Below are 18,205 nucleotides of genomic sequence, written 5' to 3'. Positions count from 1 at the left end.
TTTCTTTTCTCAGCCAGGCCGTTTTGTTGAGGAGTTCTGACACTAGACAACTCGTGTCTAATACCAGAGTCATCAAGAAAAGTAGTTAAATTGCTGTTTGTAAAGTCGGTTCCTCTTTCACTTCTGATTTTGTTTACCCGAATAGATTTTTCATTTTGTATCCTCAAAATCAGTTTAATCAGATTTGGTGTTGCTTGATTTTTGGAAGCTAAAAATGTTACCAACGTAAATTTAGAATAGTCATCAACAACTACCATAGTATATTGCATGCCTCCTATGCTTGTTACCCTAACCAGACCAAACAGATCCATATGCAGGAGCTCTAGACATCCTTCGGATTGATGGTTTCCTTTACTTTTAAAAGAAGACTTTATTTGTTTATCCATTTGACATACAGCTCATACTTTGTCTTTTGAAAACTTGACATTTGGAAAATCGTAAACTAATTCCCTGGAACATATGAAGTTTATTGTTTTGAAGTTCAAATGGTTTAGCCGTTTGTGCCAGAGCCAGTTTGGATCATTTCCAGCTATCATGCATACGGGGGTTTCAATCTTAGTTTTCCAATAAACTTTGTAAATATTCCCTATCCGGTTTCCGGTTAGTAAAATTTCATTTTGATGATCTTTAACTAAGCATGCATTTTTATGAAACTCAACCTTGTATCCTACACCGCACATTTGACTAATGCTTAACAAGTTGAAATGCAAGTTTTCTACCAATAATACATTATTTATAGACAGGTTACCATGGACAATCTTACCCTTGTCCACAGTTCTACATTTTGAGTTGTCACCGAATGTGATTACTGTTCTGGTTTCATAAGTAATGTCGGCTAGTAGTTCACTGTTGCCGGTCATATGTCTTGAACATCCACTGTCCAGATATCATTCAGAGTTCCTTAGCCAGTTGTTTCTCCTAACATGCAAAAAAGAAATATTTACACCTTTTTGGTACCCACATTCAGTTGGGTCCGTGGTTGATTAGTCCCTTTGGGATCACTTTCCCGGTAATGGTTCTAATTGTATTTGACTTATCCTCTTATTGTTCACCCAAGAGTGCCTTGTGTCGTGATGATGAGTAGTTTTGATTATTTTGAGTGTGAAGTGCACGTGTTTTGTTTTGTTTCGTTTATCTCCTGACTGGTTGGCTTTCCTTCTCTCAAGATGTAGCCATTTTTCCGAGTCGGTTGGACTTACATATTTTAGTTCCGGTTCTATGACAGTTTCTGCCTCATTGTTGGTTGAAGAGCTCTTGACAAATCTTACGAAAGGAAGATTGTCTTTTGTGAGTTTCATCCCGTTAGAGTGATTTGATTTGTTTGATTTGTTTTGTTTGTATCCAATACCAAATTTACATTTAGGGTGCCTCTTATACTTGCACATCTGATTTACGGCTTCACGAGATCTTTCCCAAGCAACCGTAATATACTGTGTTCGTTCGTTTTCTTCGGTTACCGGTTGAACTATCTCCTCATTTTTTAAGGATAGTTCAGCCAGTTCATATACCGTGGTTTCGCATGGCTCACTAGAGGTACCACTTGACTCTCCGGTTTCATGTTCCAACCGAGTCGGTATAAATACAGATATGTTTCTGAACTCAGCGACCATTTCGTTGAGTGCAAAATCAGATCTTCCTTAGTAAATTCATCAGAAGAGAAATCAAATACCTCTTCGTCGTTTACCATGAAGCATGTTACTCTCTCTTCATCATTCTCATTGTCGGAGTATGCCCAGTCGCTTCCACTGTCTGATGCGATGAGTGCCTTTTGTATTTCTTTTCCTTCATCGGCTTGCTGGTTATTGTTCCTTCGGTAATCGTTTCTTTAGTTGTCATTCCTCCGGTAATCATTCCCCTGATAGTTGTTACCCTGATACCGGTTACCTTGATAGTTGTTTCCCTGGTAGTTGTTTTCCGGTTTTCGATCGTCTCTTCTTGGTTTCCTACACTATGACCTGAAATGTCCAAAACCATCACAATTATAGCATCTTTTATTAGATTTATCAACATAGTTATAATTAAAACTGTTGTTATATGGTGGTTGGTTCTTCTTCATGAATCTCCCGAATTTCTATGCTAGCATCGCCATCACGTCTTCACTGATCTGGTCAACATTTTTTATGAGAGCCGGAGTGGTTGATACATGGACCGCCGGTTCCACTGATGTAACCAGAACTCTGGTTACGGTTGACGTAGATGCCTCATCTTCGATCCGAGACTTTATCTCGAACTCGTATGCTTTTAGATTTTCAAACACATCATGCAGCTTCATCTGCCCGAGATTGCTTGACTCTCTCATCACCATGGTCTTGATATCCCATGTGCTCGGTAGTGATCTCAATGCTTTGATGATTATCTCCTGGTTATCGTATCTTTTTCCGAGTGTTTGTAGCTCGTTGACCACAATAGTAAACCGGTTGCTGAACTCCTTCATGTTTTCTCCCAGTTTCATCATGATGTTCTCATATTTTTGAGTAGCCACCAAGATTTTGTTTTCTTTTGTCCTGTCATTTCATTCATGGATCCGAATGATCGTTTCCCAAGCTTACTTTGCATTTTCACAATCTGATATTTTGTTCAGTGTGTTATCGTCTATAGCTTTGTAGATGTGTCTCATGCAATGGTTGTCTAGGTTTCTTCTTCTCCGACCTTCAATTGTCCATGCCTCTATCTCCTTGTTGATCTTTATCGGTCCTTCCTTCAGAACCCTGCTCATCTCATCATCTAGCGTAATCAGATGAAGATACATCTGTTTCTTCCAGCTACTAAACGCTTCACTGTTTAACATCGGTGGCTTGTCATTGTGGGTCATGCTTCCCATCTTCTTCGGTTCCTTGAGTGTTAAGAACCTTGCTCTGATACCACTTGTTAGGATCGGGATCGCCCTTGGAGGACCGGGGCTCCGGTTTTGGAAGGGTAGACCGCTTACACAACGCACGCTCTGATTGGTGATAGTCAGGTTAGAGACTACAACCGTTCTCAACACTACACAAAGTGTCATAGACTCTTGAACTGGGTTCAAGAACGGAAATGTATATTTCAGTTTGAAGCAACACACAACGGCTTAGATGATGTTTATAATTGATCGGTTAAGGAATATGAATAGACCGGTTTTGATTAAGGATTATGTTTCGGTTAGTGATAGTTCGGTTTTAGGGTGGATAAGTAGGAAATAAACAAAAGACACAAGACAAGATTTTTTTATGGATGTTTGGAGCAAACTCTCCTACGTCACCCCTTCTTCTCAGATTATGAGAAGGATCTCCACTAACTTTGAATGTTACAACACTCACAGAATGCCGGACGAGCCTAACTCGCTACTCGCCGGTTACACCACTTCACTCTAATGTAATACAAATAACTCAATATGATAACAATGCTTTCGGTAAATGAAACAACTATTTAGGATCGCGCGTGAGATTTCTTTCTCTCTCTTAAGATTTTTTCAGAACTGTATTTAATGAAGACCTTTCGCCTTCCTTTTATAGTAAATGATATCCTAACGGTCATCTTCTTCTCTCTCCGTAGGATTGGTCAGTTTGAAACCACGCCGGTTTAGAGATGTTGCGTGCACGTTTTATCTTTCTGACACTTGGCAAGCATGCATATACCGGTTAGGTATTGATGACGTGATCGGCTTGCAGTTTTGGACACGTGTTAAACATGCACCTTCCGACTATCTGATTCGGATCTTTTGGATAAGCAGATCATCATTTTTTTATCGCATGCTTCTGATCTGGATCTTATCTTCTTGCATTTTCTCAAGAAGCATCTATTTTGTCATATTACGTCATTTTGTATTTCGAAGTTTCCGGTTGATCTTCTCGTAATATAGTCCGGCTGGGATTAAGAACCTTCTTGCTAGCCGGTCTGGTTGAAATGTTGAAGCCGGTTCCTCTTGATCATGACTTTGATCATCTAGAGCCGGATTACTTTGGTATATTCTCCAGCCGGTCTATGCGGTCTCCAACCGGTTTATACGACTTGATCTGTTCCTGCACACGAAGGTTAAAATTAATTTAGTTCTCTGGCCATTTCAAAATTAACTTACTTAATTTATCTAACAATTTCCCCCTTTTTGATTATTCAGAATAAATATTCAAAAATTGTAATGTGTGGCCGGTTTAAAAATTAACTTACTTAATTTTTCTAACAATTTCTCTCTTTTTGATTATTTAGAATAAATATTCAAAAATTGTAATGTGTGGCCGGTTTAAAAATTAACTTGCTTAATTTTTTTAACAGAAATTATCAATGACTTTAGCGTTTTCTAAAAATTCAAAAACTGCTTCTTCATGAATCAATAGAGACCCTTCGAGAAACTTTCTTAACCCATAGCTCTCTAGAGATTGGAACAACTCAAGCACTTCTTCGTCTTCAATAGACAGAACGAAATCAAACTCGATGATTAAGGTGTTGCGGACAGAAGTTGGATCGATTTCTAGATTTGTGAAGGAAGGAAAAGCTGTTAGTTTATGAGAAAGTGTTCTAGACCTTATATTCGCTTAGATAGATCTGAATGGATTTATTGTGTGAACTATTCTTAAAGAATACATCTTTAAATAAGGGGAAGTTATCACTTAAGATTCATCTTAGAGTCTGATAGGATCGATAACACAAATAGAGACGGGGGTCTGACTTTTGATGTCGGCTTCGCAAAAACGATTTGATAGAAATCCTATTAAGGATTTAAATCACTTTCTATTCTGCACAAAGCCTTGCAAACTCTTGAACGATTCAAGTGCGGAAACGTTTGCTTCGGTTTGAAGCTAAAAACCAAGAATGAGAAGATGACATAATGTAAATGACACAGCAGTTTGTTTATGGATGTTCAGAGCAAACTCTCCTACGTCACCCCTTCTTCCAACCACCAGAAGGATTCACTATAACTTTCTTAGAATCAAATACAGTCGCACGATTAGCTCAATGCTGAACAGAATAGAATCTGTTCAACTTACAATATGATGAAGTATAACTCTCAGCTAAAACAATGCTTTCATTCTAACTATCTCTTGTTAAACACAAAGTAAAGCAAGAAAGTAGTTCTTAAGATTGTAGATCTCTCGTACGCGTATTTTTCAGTGTTCAACAATTGTATCCGTCGTTCGATCGATAGTTCTTCCATTGTCCTTGAAGATCTTTAAATAGGGAGCAGGTACCAACGGTCGAATCTTCCATAATGACACGTGTTGAGCTAACATTGGAACGCCTCCATAGTACACAACAAACTCTGAGCACAAGGATCGTGGCCGTACCAATCTGGTTGTGTGCCAAATATTCTTCTAGGATATTCCAGCAAACACAAGTAGTGGGAAGAATATTTGCTTACGTGATATTAATAAATTGGTTCAACTGGCTGTTGTACTGATCTTCACTGTAAAGTGGAGCAAGAGTAGCGTACAACTAGTTGAATGTGGGTAGACGTGTGCTAGCTTCAAGTAACTGCTTTAAACATGGCATTAGACGTATTTCACTTAGACGACCTCGTCTAATGAAATTAGACGCCCACGTCTAATAACAAGTTCCATTAGACCACCTGGTCTAATGGGATTAGACGACCCGTCTAATTACAGTTCCTTTCAGACTAATCTGAAGGATTAGACTGCACGTCTAACTCTCATACGTTAGACTGCACGTTTAACTACGCATCCCTTCAGACTAATCTAAAGGAGTTAGACTGCACGTCTAACTCTCATACGTTAGACTGCACGTCTAACTGCGCATTCCTTTAGACTAATCTGAAAGAGTTAGACTACACGTCTAACTCTCATATGTTAGACTGCACGTTTAACTACGCATCCCTTCAGACTAATCTGAAGGAGTTAGACTACACGTCTAACTCTCATACGTTAGACTACACGTCTAACTGCGTATCTGTTAAACTACATGTCTAACAACATATCTGTTAGACTACACGTCTAACTACGTATCTGTTAGACTGTACGTCTAACTACGTATCTGTTAGATTGTACGTCTAACTACGTATTTGTTAAACTGCACGTCTAACTACGTATCTGTTAAACTGCACGTCTAACTACGTATCTATTAGACTACGCGTCTAACTACGTATTTGTTAGACTGCACGTCTAACTACGTATCTGTTAGACTGCACGTCTAACTACAATGCATTTAATGGTCAATCAGTCTAATGAACCTCATTTAGACTTAGTCCAATATAACATGTTTTCGATACACCAGCACCAAAAACGATTAGACGGCATAAATTAAGTTTTATACGCACTCTTCATCAAAATTCCAATGGTCAAAATACTTTGACACTTAGTCGAAATAATTTGACCCAACAAAGTCTATTGGTCAAGAGAAACTAACCGTTACAAGTGTGTTATGTTGATCATAAATGTGAACGTTGAGAGACATAAGTCTTCACGTTACTAGAGGTTTAACCTTTTTAATATTGTAGAAGAAGTAAAAGCATATGAAATTAATTAAGACAACTTTCTCATTTTGTCATTGAAGATGATACGATCAAAATATTCATATAAATAACCGAATAGTTTTCTGCATGTCCTTTACTCAAGGGACCGGTCATTTATTTTGAAGAAAACTGAGCCGGGCTGTATTTGTTCAAACTTAAAATGACTGGTCGGCTTAAGCTCCAGATTGCTTGAACTGTCCGGTTTGTTTTACATGTATCTCGATTGAATGATCTTTATCAATTTCAAAAGGGGAAAATCGTATGGTTTTATCTGCTTAAGATTGTTTTTCCTCTATATTTATGCAAGTGGGAAATTTTAAAACCAAAAATCCTGAAAAACGACCAGTTTGAGAAAATACCGAAATTAAAATTTTATTCAATTGAGACATTTTGAGAAGCGATAGCTTCTCCCAGAAAATATGCTTGGTTTCTCATGAAAACAAATGCAATGAATGTGTTTTTGAGAAGCAAGGGTTTCTCCCTTAAAACATGCCCATTTTTTCATGAAAACAAATGTTGTATGAATCCTTTTTGAAAACGAGGGAAGTTCTCCCTGAATGCATGCCGCACTTTTAGAAACGTTTAGTTAATATCTGCAAGACCCAAAATATTTTTAAAGTAAGAAAACTTAGTCTCTTGTAGTGACTTGGTAAATATATCAGCCACTTGTTGATCGGTTAAGACATATTTCAACCGAATATGTTTCTACGTCACATGATCTCGAATGAAATTGTGTCTTATGTCAATTTACTTGGTCCTTGAGTGCAACACCGGATTATTTGTTATGGCAATCGCGCTGGTGTTATCACAAAAGATTGGGGACTCCACATCCTCGATACCGAAGTCTCTCAACTGTTGTTGAATCCAGAGCAGTTGGGCACAACAACTTCTTGTAACGAGGTATTCTGGTTAAGTTGTGGAGGTAGCTATTGAGGTTTGCTTCTTGTTGTGTCATGAAACAAGTCTATCCCCAAGTAATTGACAAGTTCCACTTGTACTTTTTCTATCCACTTTGCAATCTGCGTAATCTACATCAGAATAACTAATCAAATTGAAACTGGAATCCTTCGTATACCACAGTCCCACATTTTGAGTATCTTTGAGATATTTTAAGATTCTTTTAGCAGCTACATAATGAGATTGTTTAGGATTAGCCTGTAATCTTCCATAAACTCCAACAACGAATAAGATGTCTGGCCTACTTGTTGTTAGGTAGAACAGAGATCGAATTATCCCACGATAGGCGGTTATATCAACGCTTTGACCATCTTCATCCTTCTCAAGTTTGACTTATGTACTCATTGGAGTTGAAGTAGCAGAGCAGTTTTCCATGCTGAACTTTTTGAGAAACTCCTTTGTGTACTTTTCCTGGTTAATATATGTGCCTCCTTCAAGTTGACGAACTTGAAGGCCCAAGAAGAAACTTAGTTCCCCCATCATGCTCATCTCAAACTTATCAGTCATTAACTTAGAGAATTTCTCACACAGTTTGGGGTTAGTTGACCCAAATATAATATCATCCACATAAATTTGTACAAGTAAAACATGATCGTTTTTCTCAAATTTAAATAATGTCTTGTCTAAAGATCCTCTAGTAAAATCATGATCAAATAAGAACTTTGTAAGAGTATCATACCATGCTCTAGGAGCTTGTTTAAGACCATAAAGTGCTTTATCCAATCTATAAACATGACTAATCAATGTAGGATTCTTAAATCCCAAGGGTAGTTCAACAAAGACTTCTTCATTGATTATACGGTTAAGGAAAGTACTCTTAACATCCATTTGAAAAACTTTGAAATTTTTGAAAGCAACAAACGCTAGAAATATTCTAATAGTCTCAAGTCTGGAAACATTAGCAAATGACTCCTCAAAGTCAATTTCTTCCTCCTGTTTATAGCCTTGGGCCACTAGTCTAGCCTTGTTCCTCATGACCAAACCATCTCCATTGAGTTTATTTCGAAAGACCCATCTAGTTCCAATGACAGATTGATTAGCTGGTCTTGGAACTAGATGTCATACTTCGTTTCTTTCAAACTAGTTTAGTTCCTCTTGCATTACTAGGATCCAATCTGGATCAAGTAATGCATCGTTAACCTTCTTAGGTTCAACTTTGGAGATGAAAGCAGAATTTGCATTTTCTTCTAATAGTTGATTTCTGGTCCTAATAGTCGTAGAAGGGTCACCTATTACTAGCTCTGAAGGATGATTTCTGTTCCATTTGAAGTTTGGTTCTGAAACACTCTCTGACCGACCAATTATTTGGTTGAGATTTATTTGATTGGTTAATTAATCAACATATGACCGACCGGTATGCTCATTGTTACCTAGACTATTATCTGTCTATTGAGTTGTGGTCTGATTTTGTTGAGCTTCAACATTTTCAGCTGCTTGGTCAGGAGTAATGTTTCGGTTGACCACTATAACTTCATCATCACTATCAGATTGGAGATTGATATTCTCCATTCTATTAGACAAGTCAATGGATATATGGGTATTACTTTCAACAGATTCATCAAACAAAACATGGGATGATTCTTCAACAGTTAGAGTTTGTTTATTGTATACTCTATATGATTTGCTGATATAATAATATCCTAACATAATGCCTACATCAGATTTGGCTTCAAAAGCGATCAAATAATTTTTACCATAATTATGAATGTAGCATTTGCATCCAAAAATCCTAAAGTATTTAAGGTTTGGAGTTTTACCATAATAAATTTCATAAGGCGTTTTATTAAATATTTTGTTTATCATTATCGATTTTGAGTATGACATGCTATGTTGATAGCCTCTTCTCAAAGTCTTTGAGCTACACCGGAGTGAGCTATCATTGATCTAGCTGCCTCCTTTAGAGTTCTGTTTCTCCTTTCAGCCAAACCATTTTGCTGTGGAGTTCTGGCACTAGACAACTCGTATCTAATTCCAAATTACTCAAGGTAGAAAGACAAAGTTCTATTAGGGTGTGTTTGTTGAGGGGGAATTGGAATTGGAATTGGCATTGGCATTGGAATTCTAATTCCAATTCCATGAGAATTGGCTTTGAATTACAATTCAATTCATATGTTTGGAAAAATGATAGAATTGTAATTCAATTCCAATTCTTATGTTTGGGAAAATGATAGAATTGTAATTCAATTCTAATTCCAATGTTTGTAAAATAAAATATCGGTTCAAAATGTTAACTTTTAAAATATGTTTTCACGTTTTGGCACGTTTAATACGTTTTTGACATTTTTTTCACATTTTCACACGTTTTTCATGTTTTTCACACGTTTTAGTACGTTTTCCACATTTTTCACACGTTTTCACGTTTTTCACACGTTTTAACACGTTTTTCACACGTTTTAACATGTTTTTCACACGTTTTAACACGTTTTTCATACGTTTTTCACATTTTCACGTTTTTCACATGTTTTTCACGTTTTTCACAAGTTTTTCACATTTTCACGTTTTTCACACGTTTTAACACGTTTTCCACGTTTTAACACGTTTTTTTACACATTTTCACACGTTTTCACGTTTTTTTTACACGTTTTAACACGTTTCACGTTTTTCACACATTATAACACATTTTCACGTTTTTTACACATTTTTCACACATTCTTCACGTTTTCACACGTTTTCACACGTTTTTCACGTTTTTACATTTTTCACACATATTAACACGTTTTTCACGTTTTACATGTTTTTCACGTTTTCACACGTTTTTCACACGTTTTTCACGTTTTCACATTTTTCACACGTTTTAACACGTTTTTCACGTTTTTACACGTTTTTCACGTTTTTCACACGTTTTAAAACGTCTTAACACGTTTTCAAACGTTTTCATGTTTTTTACACGTTTTTCACGTTTTTCACACATCTTTCATATTTTTTACACGTTTTCACCCGTTTTAACACGTTTTCACACGTTTTAACACGTTTTTATACGTTTTCACACATTTTCACGTTTTCACACGTTTTCACGTTTTTTCACACGTTTTTCACATTTTTGGAACATTTAACATGTTTTTGACTTTTTAATATGTTTCACATGTTTTTCACACGTTTTGATAGGTTTAAAACGTGTTAAACCTATCTAAAATGTAAAAACGTGTTAAATGTATCAAAAATATGTTAAATGTGTTAAAAATGTGTCAAACATGTCAAAAACGTAAAAAACATGTGAACGTGTCAACAACGTGTTAAACGTGTTAAAAACATTTTAAACGTGTTAAAAACATGAAAATGTGTCAAAAACGTGTTAAACATTCCAAACATGTGAAAAACTTGTTAAACATGCCAAAACGTGAAAAACGTGTTAAACGTGTCAAAAATGTGGTAAACGAGTCAAAAACGTAAAAAAAAGTGTTAAATGTGTTAAAAACGTGAAAACATATTAAACGTGTCAAAAACGTAAAAAATGTGTTAAATATGTCAAAAACGTGAAAACGTGTTAAACGTGTCAAAAACGTTTTTAATATGTGAAAAACTTGTTAAACGTGCCAAAACGTGTTAAACATGTCAAAAATATGGTAAACATGTCAAAAACGTAAAAAAATGTGTTGAATGTGTCAAAAATGTGAAAATGTGTTAAACGTGTCAAAAACGTGTTAAATATGTGAAAAACTTGTTAAACGTGCCAAAACGTGAAAAACATGTAAAACGTGTCAAAAATGTGGTAAACGTGTGAAAAACGTAAAAAAAACGTGTTAAATGTGTCAAAAACGTGAAAACGCGTTAAACATGTCAAAAACGTAAAAAACGTGTTAAATGTGTCAAAAACGTGAAAACGTGTTAAACGCGTCAAAAATGCGTTAAATATGTGAAAAACTTGTTAAACCTGCTAAAACGTGCAAAATGTGCCTAAATATAAAAAACGTGATAAACGTGTCAAAAACGTGTTAAATGTGTTAAAAATGTGAAAATCATGTTAAACGTGTCAAAAATGTGTTAAACGTGTCAAAGACGTGAAAAACGTGTTAAACATGTCAAGGACGTGAAAAACGTGTTAAATGTGTCAAAACGTGTTAAACGTGTCAAAAACATGCTAAACGTGACAAAAACGTGTTAAACGTGCCAAAAACGTGTTAAACGTGTTAAAAACGTGAAAATCATGTTAAACGTGTCAAAAACGTGTTAGACGTGTCAATGACGTGAAAAACATGTTAAATGTGTCAAAAACGTGTTAAACGTGCCAAAAACGTATTAAACGTGCCAAAATATGAAAATATGTTAAACGTGTAAAAAACGTGTTAAAAACGTGTAAAACGTGTTTAATGTGTGAAAAACGTGTTAAACATGTCAAAAACATGAAAAACGTGTTAATTTGGAATTACAATTCCGACCTAAAAATATAGGAATTGAGAACTATCAAATTACACTATATTGAATTTCATTGGAATTTTAATTCTAATTCCAATTCTTAATATTAAAGTGTCTAACAAACATAAGAATTGGAATTGGACCCTCCAATTCCAATTTTAATGCCAATTCCAGGGTTATCAAACACACCCTTAGTGAACTTAGTACCTATCACTTCTAATTTTATTAAATTTTACTAATTTTTCGTTTTGTACTCTTTTAAGCATTTTAATCAAATTAGGAGTGGCTTGATCTTTTGATGGTAATAAAATAACCCATGTAAATCTAGAATAGTTATCAATAATTACTAATGTGTACTTCATTCCTCGTAAGCTTAATATTTGAATTGGGCCGAAAAGATCCATATGTAACAATTCTAAACTTCTTTCAGATTGAATTTTTCCTTTACTTTTGAAAGTTGATTTAATTTGTTTACCCATTTGACATGCAAAACATATTTTATCCTTTGAAAAAGTTAGTTTAGGAATGCCTTCAACTAGTTCGGTAGAGCAGATAGTGTTAATAGTTTTAAAGTTTAGATGATTTATTCTATTATGCCAAAGCCATTTTTGATCATTTTTAGAAATCATGCAAATATAGTTAGTTGGCTTATTTTTCCAGTTAACCTTATAAATATTTCATATCCTATGCCCTATCAACAAGGTACTTCCTTGTTAATCCTTGACTATGCATGTTTGTCTATGAAATTCAATAGTATATTCTATATCACACATTTGGATAATGCTAAGCAGATTGAAACATAGATTTTCAACAAGTAGCACATTATTTATGGTTAGATTACCATGGACAATCTTACCCTTGCCCATAATCTTACCCTTGAAGTTGTCACCGAATGTGACTGTTGATCTAGATTTCCTTACAATGTTGGTTAGAAGTTTGATGTTTCCGGTCATGTGCCTTGAACATCCACTGTCCAAGTACCATTATGATTTATCCAAGAAGTTAACATATTTTCCCTGCAAATAGAACTATTTACACCTTTGGTACCCATATTTAATTGGGTCTACGGTTAATCAATCCTCTGGGATCCATAATTGTATTATTCTTATAGATCTCCCGGTGTTAGTTTGATAACCCTACTCGCATTAGGCTTGACATCTCTCTGTCTGCCTTTAAACGATTCATCGTGTTCTGAAGGTGGGTTTTGGTGATATCTCTTTGGCCTTTTTTCATGTTCATGTCCAGTCGGTCGATTGTCTTTCCTTCTCTGAGGACTAAGCCATTATGACTTATTGGTTGGCTCCACAAACATCAGTTCCTTTTTAATTGCTAATTTATTTGAATTATGACTTGCTTCATTGTTGGTTGATGTACCCTTGACAAAACTTATGAAAAGAAGCTTGCCTTTCTTGGGTTTCAACTCTTTGCATGACGTACTTGGATTGTTGTTATCATAACCTAGATCGAACTTGTAGTTGGAAGGCCTTTGATGACTTGTCATCTGATTGATAACATCTCTAGATCTCGTCCATGCAGCAATCACATACTTGGTTCTTTCGTTTTCCTCAGTCAATAGTTGAACTGTCTCCTTTAGCTTCTCATTCTTAGAGGATAGTTCAATTGTGCTATCACTCACTTTGGTAGGTTGGTTTGAGACGAGCTTGGATAGATTCTTGTACTCAATTTCCATGTCATTAAGTGAAGTAATTAAATCGTCTCGAGTAAATTCTTCAAAGGCAAAATCAAATACCTTTTCTTCGTTGGTCATTAATCATTTGACTTCATTATCGTCACTATCGCTTGACTCTGAATCACTTTAAGCCCATTTGTCTCTACTTTCCTGTGCCACCATTGCCTTTTAATCCTTGTTGGATGATTTTTGATCTTCCTTATTCTTTTGATCGACATGCTTTCTATCATCTCTTCTTGGCTTTCGACATTCTGACTTGTAGACCAAGAGCATTGCAGTTGAAGTAGCGTACCTGAGCCTTGTAATCATTGTTGTTGTTGTAGGATGAGTGTGGCTAACTCTTCTTCATGAATCTTTCAATTTTCTTTGCGAGCATAGCCATTGCATCTTTGCTGAACTATTTGGCTGACTTTATACGTACAGGGACTGCTGGTTCCACAACAGACACCAGAGCTTTGGTCACATTTGAAGTTGAAGACTCATCTTCATTTCTTGAGTTCATCTCGAACTCATAAGCTTTCAGATCTTTAAATACATCGTGCAACTACATCTTATGAAGACTTCTGGATTCCCTCATCACCATTGTCTTGACATCCCAAGTGCTGGGAAGAGCTCTTAGCGCTTTGACGATTGTCTCCTTTTTTTCGTAAGTTTTTCCCAAAAGGGAAAGTTCATTCACGATACTCTTGAAGTGAACACCAAACCCATTCATGGTTTCTCCGATGCGCTTCTTGACATTTTCAAATTTCTAAGTGGCCACCATGATGGTTTTTCCTTGGTTCGCTCGTTGCCCTCATTAAGTTGGATGATTTTATCCCATACTTCCTTGGCAGTCGTATTGCGCACGTGTCACTACAACAAAACCTACTTTCAACCACCCTTATATGCCAACGCATATTAAGCGTGGTTAAAAGTTAAAAGAAAAAAAAACTTTTCCCAACCTTTATACATATACCTTTAATTCTTTTTTATATATAAATTTTTTTAAAACATTATAATTTAACTATTCTAAATTTTAATATATTTTATATTTTATATTTTATTTTTAAATTTATAAATATTTTATTTCACTATTTTAATTTTATAAATTAAATTTGACTTACAATTTTATTAACATTAAAATTTAATTATTATTTTTTATATAACATAATTTTTAAATTTTTTATATCATTATTAAAAAAAATATTAACATCTGTCTTTTAATTAATTATTATTTAAATTTAATTTAATTTAATAAAAAATAATATTAACTAAAAATAAATTAATTAAACATTATATTATATTTAAAAACAAAGATTGAAGTTATATATTTTTTTAAATTAAAAATCTTCCTTTCTCTAAACATCAAGCCCAAGTCCAAACCTAATTAATTTTCTTAGAACATATCTATTCATTTTCTAACCTAATCACCGACTTTCCCCAATCTTTCGGTTGTAGACATTTTCTTCCTTCTATCTCTATATCATTTATTGTTTCATCATCATCTATATCATGAAACGACAGAGTAGATCTTCATCATCATCTATGTCATCATCGTTTTCTATTCCTGATGTCTTCCTCGTGGAGCTACTTCACTAGGTAAGCACTTACGACCCCCCCCCATCACCTGGACGACGCAATCAACGCACAGAACGACAAGAACAACTGAAAGAGAACGTTTCATTGAAGTTTGGACACAATAATATTCCACCGATAGATAAGCATCACTTTTTTTTATCTTCTTCTGTTGAGAGTACACGATCGGAGAAAATCGATTCGAAGTATGTATCGATCTTTCACTTTTGTTTAATTTCTTCTAATTGTTTCACTCTTGTTTATATTCTTTTAATTGTTTCATGATTCACGTTTGATTGATAGTGATTTCTTCTAATTGTATTTGTTTTATGTAATCCATAGCTGCTCGATTGTACTACATGGGTAAGTCATTTGGCATTTGGAGTTTCGTGATTGAAGCAGAATTTTGAATATCTTGTTTGTTCATGTCCTAGGGAGGCTTTTTGCACCGAAGGTAAGCGGGTAGGTGATAACTGTTTCTCTCTTTATCCTTAAAACTCAATTTTTTTTATTTATGTTCAAAGGAAAAACATAGAACAGACCAAGTCATTTATGTCTAGCTTAGAAACTGAGAATCTATAGTTCTAATACTCAGTTCGACCCAATTCATTAACATGTGTTTTTTGCTCCTGAGTGTTTTTTGCGTAGACATTAAAGATGTAATATTAGTTAAAAGGAAGAAAAGTGATACAATTGGCATGAGTTATCATGTCATGGTCGAAGAATGAAGTGTCCCACCACCGAAACTTATAGTCATTATTGATTTATTTTTTCTTCATCATCTATAGAGAAAGGTACCACTTATAACTATAAGTGGACTTCATCATGCACCGTTTCATGTTATTATACAGTGCAGTTACACAATTGGAGTTACAGAACTCAGGGTATTTTAACTATAAACACAAACTAACCAAATTTGTATTATATTGCAAAAGGAATGAACTTATATAAATTGTTTTATTTTCAAGATCCGTAGTTGGAAAAATTGGGAATCGGAGACTACATCCCCTCCCCTGACTTTGATTTTTCCACCGGTAGGATTATTATTATTATTATAGAAATTTTGATTAAACGTTTGAAATTTATATTTTTTTTCTCTTTGCGGGAATGTGTAGATCTTTCACAATTCAGGCCTACCTACGAGACATCACTTGTTCGAGCTCATACTAATTTCTGCAGTCGGAGTCCATTCTTCTTCTATATTGTAAGACATATTTATTATACCTCTTATTAGTTTGGCTGGTCCATTGATAACAATATGTTGCAGGGATGCTTCTTTCAACAATTTTTCAAATCAGTTACTAAGTCTGACTATTTAAAGTTGCGAAATGGTTTCTTAAGTGTAAGTGTTTCTTCTATAGATTGAAATTCATTGAGAGAGGATGATGATGATCTTCATTTGTTTTACTGGTGCAGGTTCATATCCAAACGTCATTTGAGGATGATTTCAAAACAGTTGTAGGAGTAAGGTTATTATCTAAACAAATATGACTTTTTTAGATTAAAAAATACGTATTTTACTGAAAATTGTATTGTTTTTAATATTAACAGTCCTGTCTTGTGGGCGTCATTTGTGATCTTCTAGCTCCTGAATATTAATGGTGAGACATTGTTCTGAGAATAGCTATGACTTTTCTTTCCAACATGAATTATGAACTCATAAAAATCTTCTTTCAGGATGATATATATTGTTTTGGGGATCATTGATTCATGTAGTGGTAAGGATTAAGGAATCTCTTTTTATGAACTTGTCTTGTTTATGAATTTAGATGTAATTTGTGGACTATACTGTAATTTTCAGATAATCTTGGTGGTTGGAAAAGAGCTTCAAGTTATTATGATAAAAATGGCAGTGGAAATCACCCAAAGACATTGCGTACGGCAAAGGAGAATTTTGAGTTAGTCATGGAGGTTGACAATTCAAATACACAAGCTAGATACTTTTTTTTTTTTTTTATCAAAGTTACATTTTAAATATCATACACCTGGGGCATGTGTAGCTGTGTAAGTGATAACAAACTCTAAACTTTGTACCTTTTTTTATATTTTAAGGGATAACAAGTGCATTCCCCTTTTTAGTTGATTATTAACTCTTCTTCTGGTAAATTATTTCTTTTGACATGGTTATATCAAATACTTAAGTAGTTTGTCTACTTTAAACAGAGGGACTACTTTATTGGTTGAAGTTGCAGCATGAGTGATCCAGATGCACAATATGAACTAGGTTCTATGCTTAGAGTTGATGTAATTTTTTTATTGCTTGTTATTTTTAATTATTCTAAAGATCATAAATATGTCCTTATGAAAGTTCTCTTTGTGTTGGAACATAATAAATATGTTCAGTTGGGTCATCAAGCATTCTATTTAGAGAAGGCGGTTGATAAGGTAAATTTTTTTTGCTGCAAAGGTACGGATTTAATATTTTGTTTGGAGAAGGTATACAAAAATTTTCATATAAAGTTTTCTATAAAATCAATATGACAAGGAATATATTATATGTTTATTATTTTTAATAATATCTTATATGTTTATTATTTTGTTTGTTTTTTATACTAAGACCACGGGTATAACAGTTTTATACTTTTATGTTTGAGTTTTAATATTATAAAAGGAAAATTAATTCTCTATATTTGGTTTTTCTTTTGACAGTATTGATGACTGGCTGAAGTATTGTTGTTGGAACTTATTCTATGTTCTATTTTTGGATTTAATCCATTCCAGGTTTGTCTTGTCTATCTTTGTTTGATTGTTGATTGATTGAATGTTTCTATTTAACATATATGATATCTGCTAGAGATAATTGTTTATAGAAATATTTGTTAGTGATAGATATGTGCACCAAACATCCTTATTAATCATGATTATTAAAGAAATTCGACAATTATTATTGTCGATCTTTATATAATTAATAATATTATATATTAGTGTCTTAAAGTAGATTCACTAAGGTATTCTATTTTAAATAGTTTATACCTTATGTCTCATGATCTTTATTGGTTATTTCAAGTCTATATTTTGCATATGAATTGTCTCATAGAATTTGAAAACATCTTTAAACTAGAAATTTTTATTTCCAAGGCTATTATTTTGCCAATTCGACATTGGAAATACTCTTTTTTTTGTCTAGATTTATATAGATAAACTATTTATGACACTTTTTTGGATTGAAATTATAAACAATTGAGGTATTTGGTGAATAGACTTAACATTTATTA

This window comes from Impatiens glandulifera, chromosome 7, assembly GCF_907164915.1.
Source record: "Impatiens glandulifera chromosome 7, dImpGla2.1, whole genome shotgun sequence".
Lineage (NCBI taxonomy): Eukaryota > Viridiplantae > Streptophyta > Magnoliopsida > Ericales > Balsaminaceae > Impatiens > Impatiens glandulifera.
The sequence above is the reverse complement of the archived record's forward strand: the minus strand, read 5'-3'. Positions refer to the sequence as shown.